Genomic DNA, 12,496 nt, shown 5'->3' with positions numbered 1-12,496 from the left:
AACCCCAGTGGGGCTGGATGCTGGGAGCTGCCAGTGTGATGTGGGGATGTGCATCACACAGGTCTCTGGGGGCCAGTTCTTGATGTAATTCTTCATGCTCCTCATCTTCCCTCCCTCCTCCCATCACCTCAGTGATGCAGCACTCACCCCAACAAACTGGTTTCCCATTTGCATCTGAAACTGGGGGCACTGGGCAGTGTGAGGAGGGGGTCCAAGAAGCTTTTCAGTGAAACATCTTTTATTTTCTCATCTGAACACCAACAGACACTTGCAGTTTGGGGGATTTCTTTGGTTTTGAACAGGAATCAGTAGGGATGTGCTCCGTGGAGGTGCTGGGTGTGTCAGGGATTGAGAGAGCAGCTCTGGGCTGTGTAGATGCCTCAGAGGCTCCTGTGCACCTAGGCAGCTCCCAGAGCTGCACATGCACACATGGGGTGGGAGCTGAGGCTGCTGAAAACTCAGCACAGCTTGGTTTGCCAGCATATCCAATGATGGGCCTGCCCCCGTCCCTGGAAGTGCCCCAGGCCAGGCAGGACAGGGCTTGGAGTGACCTGGGCTACTGGAAGGTGTCCCTGCTCATGGCAGAGGCTGGAATCAAGTGAGTTTTAAATTCCTTCCAGCCCAAACCATTCTGGGATGATTCTGTGTGACACAGCAGGAATTAGGAGAACAACATCTGGGGGCTCTGCTGTCCCCATGGCCACTGCAAGCAGCTGTTCAGACCTAAATGTTCAGTTTAGTCACAAAACAGCATGACACATGCAGTCAGGACCACCTGCTTACCTCTTTTCCTTCCACATAAAATAATGAGGACATTTTTGTAGAAAGCAGCTAAATGTGTGAGAAAGAGAAGCCAAGATCTCTCTGTGCAAAGGTGTCAATGCTTTTATTTTAAGCCTGGTGTTACATTTAATTTCTAATCTACAGATTATAAAATGTGGGTGGAGATGACTGTGATGTCCTGCTGGAGGGATTAGTGACCCACTGTGAGCAGGAGGTGTTTTCTGTGCAGGGCTGGCTGGGATATGCTGCAGGGGCAGCTCTGGACCCTGGAGCCCTGTCCCACAGCTGCCCCAGGATGCAGCATCCCAGTGTTGGTTGTGGCAATGCCCCTTTCCTGTTCCAAAGCAAAGCAGAGCTCATAGCTGATGTGAAGCCATGAATTTGGGGGATAAAATGCTGTGCAAGCTCCAGCTCTTCCATATTCATTTCTTAAAGGGGGGCAAATAAAGATGGGGACAAACTTTTTAGCCAGGGCCTGTTACTACAGGACAAGGGGTGATGGTTTTAAACTAAAAGAGGGTCAGTTTAAACTGGATATAAGGAAGGTATTTTGGGTTTTGGTGGTTTGGTTTTTTTTTTAATTTTATGATGACGGTGGTAAAACACTGGCACAAGATGCCCAGAGAAGTTGTGGCTGCCCCATCCCTGGACATGTTCAAGGCCAGGTTGGGGTTTGGAGTAACCTGGGACAGTGAAAGGTCCCTGCCCATGGTAAAGGAGTGAAATTGGATGGGCTTTTGTTGGAACCCTGAAACCTGGGAGTTTTGAGCTTTCTGTGCTTTCTGGCTCTGACCCCCAGGAGAACACTGCTTTTGACCTGAGGCCTTGCAGAAGGCTGCCAAATTTGAGTGATGGAGTTAAAATCACAGGTGTGTAGTTGGAATAGAAATGTGTAATTTCACATGGTGAAGGGTTTGGAATTTGGGGTTTTAGAATATGATAATAGGTATGGGACAAGATGGAGATTCTTGGGAGTTGGCTCTTCTTCCTTGTTTTTCCTTTTACTTTTTCTTTGTTTTAGGTAGTAGTTTTTGTTTGGATAGAAAATCCCACAGTGCAGGTCATAGGTGTTTGGTCATTGGGTGAAAAGTATAAATAATGTGGATGTTAGCTTTTAATTGGATAGTTAGGCCTTAAAAGACCTTGTAATGAGCAAGATGCACCTTTTCTCAGTTTTAGCTTGTTAGCTAGAAGAGCTATGGAATTCACTGTACTTTAAATAAGAATTAATAAACAACTGAGTCCAAACAAGAAAATCTGCTCTTGTGCATTCAATCCTGACTCTGAGTGAAGGCAGAAGAAAAAAGAAAGTAGCAACTAATATGTGGTGCACTAACAGGCTGTAGGGTCCCCTCCAACCCAAACCATTATTTCTGGGAAGGATGTGCCCAGAGGATGCAAAGCTCCCCAGCTGCTTTGCAGGCAGATGTGTGGTGCTGGCTCTGCAGCCTCCCAGCTCTGCCTGAGCAGAGGACATGGATGGGCTCTGCTTCCTCTGTGGCTCCTGTGGGTACAAAGCTCTGTTTAAACTTGTGACCTGGGCTCTTGTGTACTACTGCAATGACCTGTGACCCAGCAGAGTTCTGAGGCTGCAGCTGAAAAATGTCCTACTGGGCACTTAGGAAAGGATGGTTTCTAAAAAAATATTGCTAAGGTGGGCAAAGAGTGTGGGTATGTGGGTGTATAAGGGAGACAGAAATCATACTGCCAGCAGGGAATGTCTTCCCAGGGTTATTTTTCAGCAGAATCTCAGTGCTGTGAGCTGTGCATTACCAGTGTATCTGACAAGGGGCCCTGCCTGTGTGCTGGGAGAGGATCTGACACCAGCCTGCTCCTCCCTGCCCTGCTGCCAGGGAAATCCTGTCCTTGCCAGCCTGGGCTTGGGGAGATTGCAGCTGGGCTGTGGCCTCTGCCCCTGCTTTGATGAGGGGTTTGCATTCTGGGCAACCATTAGATAAATCATAAGAAAGTACAGGGGTGATGCAGGTGAGAAAGTGTGGTTTAAGCTCAGCTTTAGCTCCAGAGGACCTCTGAGAGCACTGATGCCATCAGCATCCTCCAGCTATGTCACACAGGGGCTGGGGCAGCCACCAGTGGTTTTCACCAGGCTGCTGCTGTCAGCAGCACTGACCTCTGAAACAAATGGGGCTGCTCAGACATCCCTGGTGGGATGCAGAAAATGTGACTTCAGACACCAAAGAGTCAGTTCCACTTCAGAATCCCTGGGCACTGTGGTCGATTAATTTGTGGAGTGGGTTCCTGAGGCATGTGGTTTTGGTTTTACCAAAATCATCAAAGCTGAAAAATTCATCAAACTGATTCCTTCCTCCCAGTGACCACACACTTGGAAAAATTCCCACATTTTTCCTTCCTCTTTCTCTGTGTGTGAGGTGTCCAGCCCTCTCACATGAAGGGCTGCAGGGTCAGGATGCTGCCTGTGCTGTGGCAGCCTGGACACTGCTCTGAGCCATCATGGAATGGAGCTCAGCTCTCCAGGCTGCCAGGATGCTGCTCCCTGTTGAGCATGCTGTCTGGTTCTTTTCCTTTTGAAAAATGGGGAGAAAAATTGTAAAAGAAGAACTTCCCTATTTTCAGGCTCTTGCCTTGCTCCAGGGGTGAGAGGGTTAGTGGGGGAAGTGGCCACTGGAGTGGTCACCATTGTCCCCATGGGTTTTGCTGGGTTCCTAAGCAGTGAATTTCAGAGCTGGACTAAGATCCATCCTGTCAGTGAAAATCAAGGCTTGCTCAGCTGTCCTGTGCCTGTAACACAGTTTATGAGGGAAAGTGGTGCTGATAGAGCAGTGAGTGGCCAAGTGACTGCTGAGTGACACCAGAGAAGCCCCCACAGGGGCCAGAACCTGGGTGTTGGCTTGGATTGGTGTCTCTGCCTGAGGATGAGGGAGCTGTGGAGGGGAGGAAGGGGTTAAGATCAGAGTAATTGCCCTACTGGAGCAAGCACCTGGCTGTGCAGGGTGACTTTTCTGTTGCATTACAAAGGATGGCAAAGATCAACCATGGACCAGAGCAGAGACCCCACTCCTGTGCCCCTGGCACAGAGGATTGCCCAGATCCATCCCCAGGCCTGGGGCTTGTCCTTAAAGCCTTCTCTGGTCCTTTGGGGCTCCATCTCATCCTCCCACCTTCATTGATCCTGAGCACCAAGGAATGTGTGAATGGGAAGGAAAGCAGTTCCAGTTTACTTATGTTTGTAAATTTGATATGAGCAGGTTTTAATAATGATTAAAAAAAAAACAAAAAAAAAAACAACAAGCAGCCAAAAAAAATCTAGCATGAATCCCAAGAGATGGGTGGATTTAAGTGCTATTAAGAGATTACTGGTAATGCCCAGCTATTTGTGTTGGTTCAGCTGAGAGGCAGCAGCAGCACAGCCTCATTCCTCCTGCAAGGGCAGCTCATCCCTGAGCTGTGGAGCCCCATCTCTTCTTAGCAAAGTTTCTCTGCTGTCCCCATCTCTCTTTCCCTCTCTTTTGTCCCAGCAGGCTCCATGAGCCCTGCCAGCAGCATCCACAGGGATGGGAAGGAAGCTTTCCCTGGGATTCCCTGACCTTGGTCAAGATGCCACTTGCTGTTGGACATGAACCTGCAGCCCTAAAGCTCCTGCTTTTGAGGAGTGAAGCAGCTCCTGGCACTGCTCCTGCTTTTGAGGAGTGAAGCAGCTCCTGGCACTGCTCCTACACGTGCCAGGAGCTTGTGGCCTGAGGTCAGGGCAAGGAGCCTCAGCTGGAAGGTTTGTGTTCACTGTTTAGTTGAATCCCTCCACATTTCCTATCACAGCTCCTTGATGATGATGAGTGCTTCTCTCTACCAAGTCACTTTCTTTTGGTGGTGAATTAAATCATTGCATTTCTTCCCTCCCTTTCCAGTATCCAGTGTTCTGAGCTAAATTAGAATAAAAACCTTTTCAAACCGTTCCCTTAATAAAAGTATTTAGTTAATAGATGATGCATAGCTCACAAAGCTTGCAAGAATCTGACATGGGGTATCATAATATTATGATATTTAACAGCAAAACCTACTGCATTATCAACTTACCTCTATAGCATGGAGGAGGCAACAGCTGAGGCATAAAAACTAATGCTTCAGTGTGACAGAGCTAAAATTGAACTTGGCAATTACTGCGTGCCTGATTCGCAGTATTGTGAAGTGAAGCTACTATATAAATCAGCTCCAGTAATCACAGGGTTTAAAATTAGTCAGTTACTATTAACTCTGCCAGTGTTAGCATATGCTGAAGAATTATAAAAGTGAAAGGTATGGAATATCTAAAGTACAGGTTTAAAGTAAACCACTTGAACAAGCTCCCAGTGGGAGGATTTGAAGTTCATGCAGAAGTAAGGTTTTGGATACTCTGACAAAGGGCTGTGGAACACATTTAATTGCACATTGCTGTCTAATCTTTTGAATGCTTAACATCCTTTCGAAAGCACCTTTTCATGTTCCCAAGACTTTCACAGTTCACAGAGGGTAGAGTGATGATTGAATTTAATTTTTCCTCCCCTACAGGATTTTTTTTTTTTTCAGAGCAGCGCAATTCAAATAGTTCGCAGAGCTCTTCAATGCCAGGCATAGAAAAAAGGAAACAGCAGGATAATGTTTAAAAATCATTATGGGGAAGTGAAAGGCTGCTCTGAGCACAGCACAGAAATTAGCAACTGCTATGATTGCTAAATTTTTATTCCATGCAAAATTTATGGAATTTGCTGCTATGAAAAATAGGGGAGTCAAGTTATTTAATAGGATTCTAAATTATGTAGGGTGCACAAATATCTTATATGGGGCAGGGAGCTGTGTGTGTTTCTGTAGGAGAGCAGGAGCTGGGAGCAGCTCTGCTGGGGTCAGGTGGCTGTTGCCCTGTCCAGTCCTGTTCTCCTATTTTTCTGTTTCATATCAATATTTTTAGCTTGATTGTGGAATTAATGCTGTTTTGGTCTCAATGAAACCTGTCTGTGTTGAGTGTGCTTGGGTTTGTCACTGTGGAGGCTTTCTAGGAGGGGTGGGGACAGGCAGCTGCCAGCTCTGTGCCCTTTGCTCTGGGCTGGCTGTGGCAGGGATGTGCCACACGTGGCACCTCTTCTGGTCACAGGGACCTCGTGATTGTGGCTTTTGTTGTCAGGGAAGTGCTGTCCTGGGGTGGTTCTGAGTGAGTGCATCCAGTGTCAGGGTGATGGAGGGGATGGCACAGTCCCCTGGGCTCTGCCAGCCTGCCCTGGGCTGTCCCTAAAGGATGCTCTGACACTTGGTCTCATTTCAAACCCTGGGCTGCCCCTAAAGGATGCTCTGGTACTCAGTCTCATTTCAAACCCTGGGCTGTCCCTAAAGGATGCTCTGGCTCCTGGTCTCATTTCAAACACCTCAGTCCCTGGTTTCTCCCTCCAGGGAAGGTGGGCTGCAGTCTGATGGGGTTTCCTAGCTGGATGTTTTTCTGCCAGTGGATCTAACCCCCTGTTTCCTTACCCTCCCCACAGCTCAGGCTGAGCCCTCACACCCCACAGCATCCCCAGCACTCCTCTACCCCTGGCTCTGCTCTTTTCATGTCTGACCTTCAGATTCCCACATAAGTCACGATGACTTTTGTGGGTTTTCTTTCCCTGCTTACCTCCTGTCCACACTGTTTTGTTCAGTCACAGCCACATCTGCTTTTCCAGAATAGGTACCTTGTGTCTTGTTTCTGACTCCAGTGAAGTGGAAACGTTGCAGCAAATCTGTGCTCTAGTCTTTCTTTACTTTTAGTCCCCCCATGTGTCCTAATTATTTAGTGCAACTTGTTCAGCCAGTGGTTTTGAAGATGCTCCTGCTCTGGCAGGGATAAGGATCAGATGAGACTGTTTTCTCTCTCTCTTTTTTTTTTTCCCTCTTTCTCTCTTGCTTTTTAAAATAGAGTGGCAGCAGCTGGACCATGCCATGCTCCTGGGAAGGAGCACACAAGATGCTTTCATAATCAAAGTGCAGCTTGATCAGATAGAATTACAGAGTCACGGAAAGGTTTGAGTTGAAAAAGACCTTAGGGCTCACCTTGGGCAGGGACACCTGCCACTAGCCCAGGTTGTGGGAGAGAGCAGCAGAGGGGCAGAAGCCCCTGGCTGTCCTGCTGCCCCACAGGGATGAGCCCAAGGGATGGAGATGTGAGCACTGAGGGTGTTTGGGTGCTGCCCTGCACCTGATCACAGAGTTTGTGCTCTGTGATAAAGACTGAAGACTGTGAAGGTCACTGTGCACTGATGAGCCTGTTTGCCATCACACTGGGGACTCTGCATTTTGGAAATGGGCTCTGTTATTGGCCTCATCCTCAGGAAGGCATTACTTTATCAGTCAGAGTTAAACCTTGCTGCCTTCCATTAGAGGATTTTGAAATATATAATTTTCAATTGACTGGTACAGGGTAAATTGCCCCCATTCTCTCTGCCAATAACTTTAAGATTCATGAAGAATTTATCAGTACATTTAACACTTCCACTGAAACTCTATTTCGGAGGTTATGGAAATGAGCTACAAATGAAAGTCACAATTCAGAAAGCAGGAAACATGCCTGTGAGTGAGGAAAAGGCTGTCACTGGCATTGTGAAGAAAGAGAGGTATAAATAGGGCACTGGGTTAGAAAGCAGGAAATCTGTGTGCTGTGGGTTTTACTTGGAATTTCTTCTGGTGACCCCAGATAAGATTGTTAACCCTGTCTCTGCAGGCAGTGGTGTGCAGGCTCTGGGCTCTGCTCCTGGCTTTTGGGATTGTCTGCACGAGCTGCTGTTTGAAAGGGGAGCCACTCCATCAATCATGGCCCTGTGGTTTTCGTGCTTAGGAAGGATCACTTCACCAAAGAGACTGCATTTCTCAATATTTCCTGTGCAGTAATACCTAGCCTTGTCCCCACACTGCACAGTGAGCTCAGGGAGAAGGGTCTGTCCTTGCAGCAGCCAGGGGAGGGTGGGTGTCACAGACATGGGGACAATTCCTGCTGCAGATGAACTGCTGACCACAACTTCAGTTTTATTTTGATAGAGAAGGTGAAATATTAACCAGGAGGGACTTTCCATATGTCCATGATGGGGCCAAGAAGAGCCTCCCACATGAGCCACGGGTGTCCCTGTGTGTGAGTCCTCAGGACTGAGCAGAAATGGTTCCAGTGACAAGGCTGCATCCTGGGAGATGCAAAATTCCACTTTCCAGGAAAGGACAGGATTCTGCCCATTATGTGATGGTTCAGCCTCCTACCAGCACTGCTAAGTGTGCAGTGTATCCACAGAACATGATCTGGTGTTTGTCATGTCCTTCAGTATAACTTTGTTAAAGGGTTTGGGTTTTTTCCAGCATACACCAGATATTCCAACAGTCTGGTGGGTGCCATCAAGGTGGAGAGCTGGAATAGGAAAGGCACAGAGACAGGAGGGGTTATTGCCACTAAACAAGGCACTGTGCAGGATCCCACCCTGATGAGGTGCAGGGATTGTAGAATCACACAATGTTGGGCTTGGAAGGGGCCTTTAGGGGTCACCCAGTCCAAGCCCTGTCATGGGCACCTTCCACGAGACCAAGCTGCTTGGAGCTCCAATCTGTCCTTGAACACTTGGGGTTCAAGAGCTGGGGCATCTTTGTTCTTTCTAGGCAGCCTTTGTTTTCTCTAGTTACACTCATTGTAAAAACTTGTCTAATATCTTATCTAAATGGAGCCTGTGGCAGTGTGAAGCCATTCCTCCTTGTCCAAAGTCTCTCTGCAGCTCTCCTGGAGCCCCTTTAGGCACTGGAGGGGCTCTGAGGTGCCAGAGCCTTCTCCAGGTGAGCACCCCAGCTCTCCCAGCCTGGCTCAGAGCAGAGGGGCTCTAGCCCTGGAGCATCTTGGTGTCCCCCTCAGGGGAGATGTGGCTGTGAGAACAGCCATCCACTGTGGTGTTTAGTGCCTTGAAATCCATTCTGAGGCAAACTCACCCTGTGAGAAGGAGCCTGACAGCTCTGCCTTCAGTTCTGGGCTGGCAGCTCCAGAGCTTGTGTAGGTCAAGGAGTCATGCAGGCCTTAAATAAAATGACAAGTGACTATGATAGCTCTGCTGTTACCAGTTGTAAATTTGGCCTAGGGAGTTATTTCAGCCTTGTGCAGCCTAAAATTTTCTCACAGGCTGCAATCACATCCCCAATAGAAATAATAACCTGCAGTGGCTGCCATGGCTGCGTGCTCTGTAATGAACAAGTGGTGCTTCCCTGGAGGTGTCACCCCAGGAGCTGGCACTGAGGAGTGCATGTCTCATGGAGGAAATGCAGGAGTCAGGAGCTTCCCATGCAGCTCCTGGTTCTGGAGGAGCTGGCAGCAGCAAGAATATTTTGGTCTTGGCTCTGTTTGACAAAATGAAAAGTGATGGTTGCTTTGTACCTGGGCAGGGGGCCTGATCAGCTCTGGCAAGCTAAGTCTGAATCCTCCATGGGGAAACATGAAGGATTTCCCATGTTTCTTATTCTTTGATGTCCCTTGTCCCCAGCACCACCTGGCTGTGCATCCCAGTGCTTTCATAGGGACATTCCTTGTGCCAAACCTGTGAATGGTGACTCCATGCAGGGAATCACTTTCCTGCCTTTCACTACAGTGAAACCCCCAAACCTGAACATATTTGGGAAAGGATTTGCCCTGCCTGCATGGCCCTTTGCAGCAGGTGTAGCTGAAACTGGCAGGGACAGAGCAGTCACACCCCTGTGCAAGCACAAGCAGAATTTGTCCTGTCCCTGGAGCACACAAACCTTTGCTCTGTGAGCTCTGCTCTTCTCTGTGCACAGGTTGTTTTGTTTCCTGTGGTGTCTGTGCTGCTGTTGAGGCAGTTCCACGAACCTCCTGTTTCTCCTGGGGCTTGTTTTCGTGGCAGGTGTTTGCTGTGATAAAATATTGATGGGGAGGAGGAAGGAAGGCTCTGTGCTCTGGCTGGCCCTGCCTCTCTTCATTTTCCAGGTGGGAGGTACAAAAAGAGCCACGTGGTGATTTAAAAATCGACCAAGGTCAAGATGGAGAGTCTGAATTTGTGGAATTTGTACATAACTGGGTTTTGGTGCAGCTCAGGATAAATGCCTGCCTTTGCCAGAAGCTGGAGCTGGGCTCTGGCAGGTCTGCTTGGCCCTGGGCAGAGTGGGTGGCAGATGCAGAGAGGTGTCCTGGGGTGGTTTGGGGTGTACAGCAGCACTGGATGTCCCAGCAGCTGGGCTCACCACATGGTCTTCCAACACCCCAAAATGCAGCGTTCCAGCTCTTTTTGTCTTTGTTGATGTCATTGGCTGCCAGGGAAGCTGAGAAGGTGCCCTGGAACCTTGGGCTCTGCTGGGCAGAGCAGCTCCTGAGCTCTGGGCTGCCTGCATCCTCCAGGAGGAGGCTCCAGTGTGGTGCCAGCCCATGGCACGTGGTGGGCACTCAGCCCCACCTGTGGCACAGGTGCCTGTGCTGCAGCACCCCCTCTGTGGCAGCAGGGCTGAGGGAATGAGCTGCTTTGCACCCCTCTAGGACCCTGATGGTGAGGGGAGACTGGGGCTGGGACAAGAAGGTGCATTAATTTCCTTTTACACTCATTTCTTTGCTTCCTTTGTGTTCCTTTTTCTCTTGCCTGCTCTTCCTGCCAGTTCTGATTTTCTGCCCCAGCTGTAACTAAAGGTGGAGCACAGAGTGTGTAAAGTGATTTTATATTGGACAGAGATGCTGAGTATCTAATAACCAACCTGCAAGCAGGAGTTTCTCCCCTACATTGCATGTGGCAGGTTGGGCAGGTTGCTCCATCCCATTTCTGCTTCTTTCTTTAAATAAATATGTTGGATGATCCTTCTCCCTTCCCAAGAAAGAACAAGCCCTGATGGCTCTGGACCTGTTTTGTAGACTATTGAGCAACATCAGTGGGAGCATGGTGAAATCAGGAATGAAGGGAAAAAAACAGATGAGACAAGTGTGAGGGTGCAAAGTTTCCCCTGGCAGTGGAGATGGGACCATGCTGCACCAAATGCAGGATTGAGTGGGGTTTTGAGGAGCCCTGGAAAAGTTGAACCAGTAAAGCTCACTGGGTGGATGTTCCCTGCCCACCCAGTGCAGGGCTCAGCAGCCTGGCCTTTGGTTTTTTATTTTTAATACAGATCTGAAAATAAACCCTGCTTTAAATTGAAACAAAAACAGGAGGTGAGTGCCCCAGAATTTTAATGTTCACAAGCTTGAAGTGGCTGTGGTTTTTGTTTCTAGCTACTTATAACTATCTGATGAACTGTTTCTGCTGGGTTTCTTTTCTATTTTTTTTTTTATTTTTCTATTTTCTCTGTTTGAAGAAAGACTGATTTTTTATTTTTTTTTTCTGGCCAGTTTGTAACTCTGTTGTTTCCAGCTTTTGCCATTTGCATTGTGTTCATCCTGGGTGTGAGTGTGCCCCACATCCACATGCACGTGCCAGGTGTGAATGTGACTTCCAGGCAGGATTTTAAATGACCTTTCTGCAGCAGTGCAGGTGTAACACACCCTGGATTTGCTGTGAGCTCTGACTGATGGCCACAACATGAGCTGCAGGCTGCAGTGCCTGGTCAGCTGTGCTGGAATTCCCAGTGGGAGCCACATGGGCATAAGGCCCTGCCCACTCCTCTGTGTCCTGCTTCTGCCTGGGGTAGAGTTAACTTTCTTCTTAGTAGCACTAAACAGTGCTGTGTTTTGGGTTCAGTGTGCCTGTAATGCTGATAATACACTGATGTTCTAGCTGTTGCTAAGCAGTGCTTACCTAAATGAAGGACTTTGCAGATCCCCAGTCTCTGCCAGAGAGCAGCAGGGAGAATGGCCAGGACAAGCGACCCAAAGTGGCCAGGGGGATATTCCACACCACAGGCCAGCATACCCAGTATAGAAACTGGGAGGAAGTTGCACTGGGCACTGGTCAGCAGGGGACAAATGACTGTGTTGGGCAGCTCTTGGCTTGGTTTCCATTGTTTTGTCTTGGGTTTCATTCCTTCTCTCTCTCTTCTGTTCATTATTCACTATTATTAACTATTATTCACTATTATTATTATTATTATTATTATTATTATTATTATTATTATTATTATTATTATTATTAATTTTCGCTTCATTTCAATTATTAAGCTGTTCTTATCTCAACCCATGGGTTTTACTTCTTTCTGATCCTCCTCCCCATCCCCCTGGGAAGGGGCAGTGAGGTGACAGATCCTGGTGCTGAGTTGTTCTCTGAGGGTTAAATCACCACATAGCTGCCTCAACTACATACCTGCTAAGAGTTAAATAAATGTTCACTCTTAGCACTGAGACAGACCTGTGCTCGACTCAAAGGGACAACCAGTAACTGATCCATGAGTTTGGGGTTTGATTTTGGTCATTACAGTGAACACTTCTGCTTCATAGTTTTTCTTTCTTCATTTCTATTCTCCTTTGGACTCCTGTTCCTTGTCACTCATGGGCTGTGCTGCCCAGGGATTGCTAGAACCCAGCAAGGGCTTTTCAGAGCTGCTCCCCAGAGTTTCAGCCCTTTGCACTTCTAGGCAATATGTGGGTTTAATTTGTCATCATCAGGCATCCTCTTATATGGGAAGTTTGGGCTCTTTTAAGCTTTCCCAAAATAAAGATTCTTTCCAAATATCAGTTATTGAACTAATTGGCCTCACCAGCTGCAGCAGACCCTACAGTGCAGGATTCTTTGAAAGCAGACTGATGTGACTGCCTGGCTAAGTTGGCATTTGGGTATAGAGAGTA

The 12,496-nt window shown here is 48.0% G+C and overlaps 2 protein-coding genes across 3 annotated transcripts in view; both read left to right on the top strand.

Annotated features, from left to right (window-relative positions):
• The window catches only part of TOX2 (TOX high mobility group box family member 2), a 153,678-nt gene that overhangs the window by 13,693 nt on the left and 127,489 nt on the right, over positions 1-12,496 (top strand). The gene's annotated exons all lie outside the window — the stretch shown is intronic.
• Positions 30-12,496, top strand: part of CBFA2T2 (CBFA2/RUNX1 partner transcriptional co-repressor 2) — a 264,258-nt gene continuing 251,791 nt past the window's right edge. The window contains exon 1 of the mRNA XM_079322011.1: positions 30-35. The gene's annotated coding sequence lies outside the window, so the exon portion shown is untranslated. The remainder of the gene's footprint in view (positions 36-12,496) is intronic.

Source organism: Erithacus rubecula (assembly GCF_903797595.1).
Source record: "Erithacus rubecula genome assembly, chromosome: 18".
Taxonomy (NCBI): domain Eukaryota; kingdom Metazoa; phylum Chordata; class Aves; order Passeriformes; family Muscicapidae; genus Erithacus; species Erithacus rubecula.
This window is presented reverse-complemented; position numbering and strand designations above follow the sequence as displayed.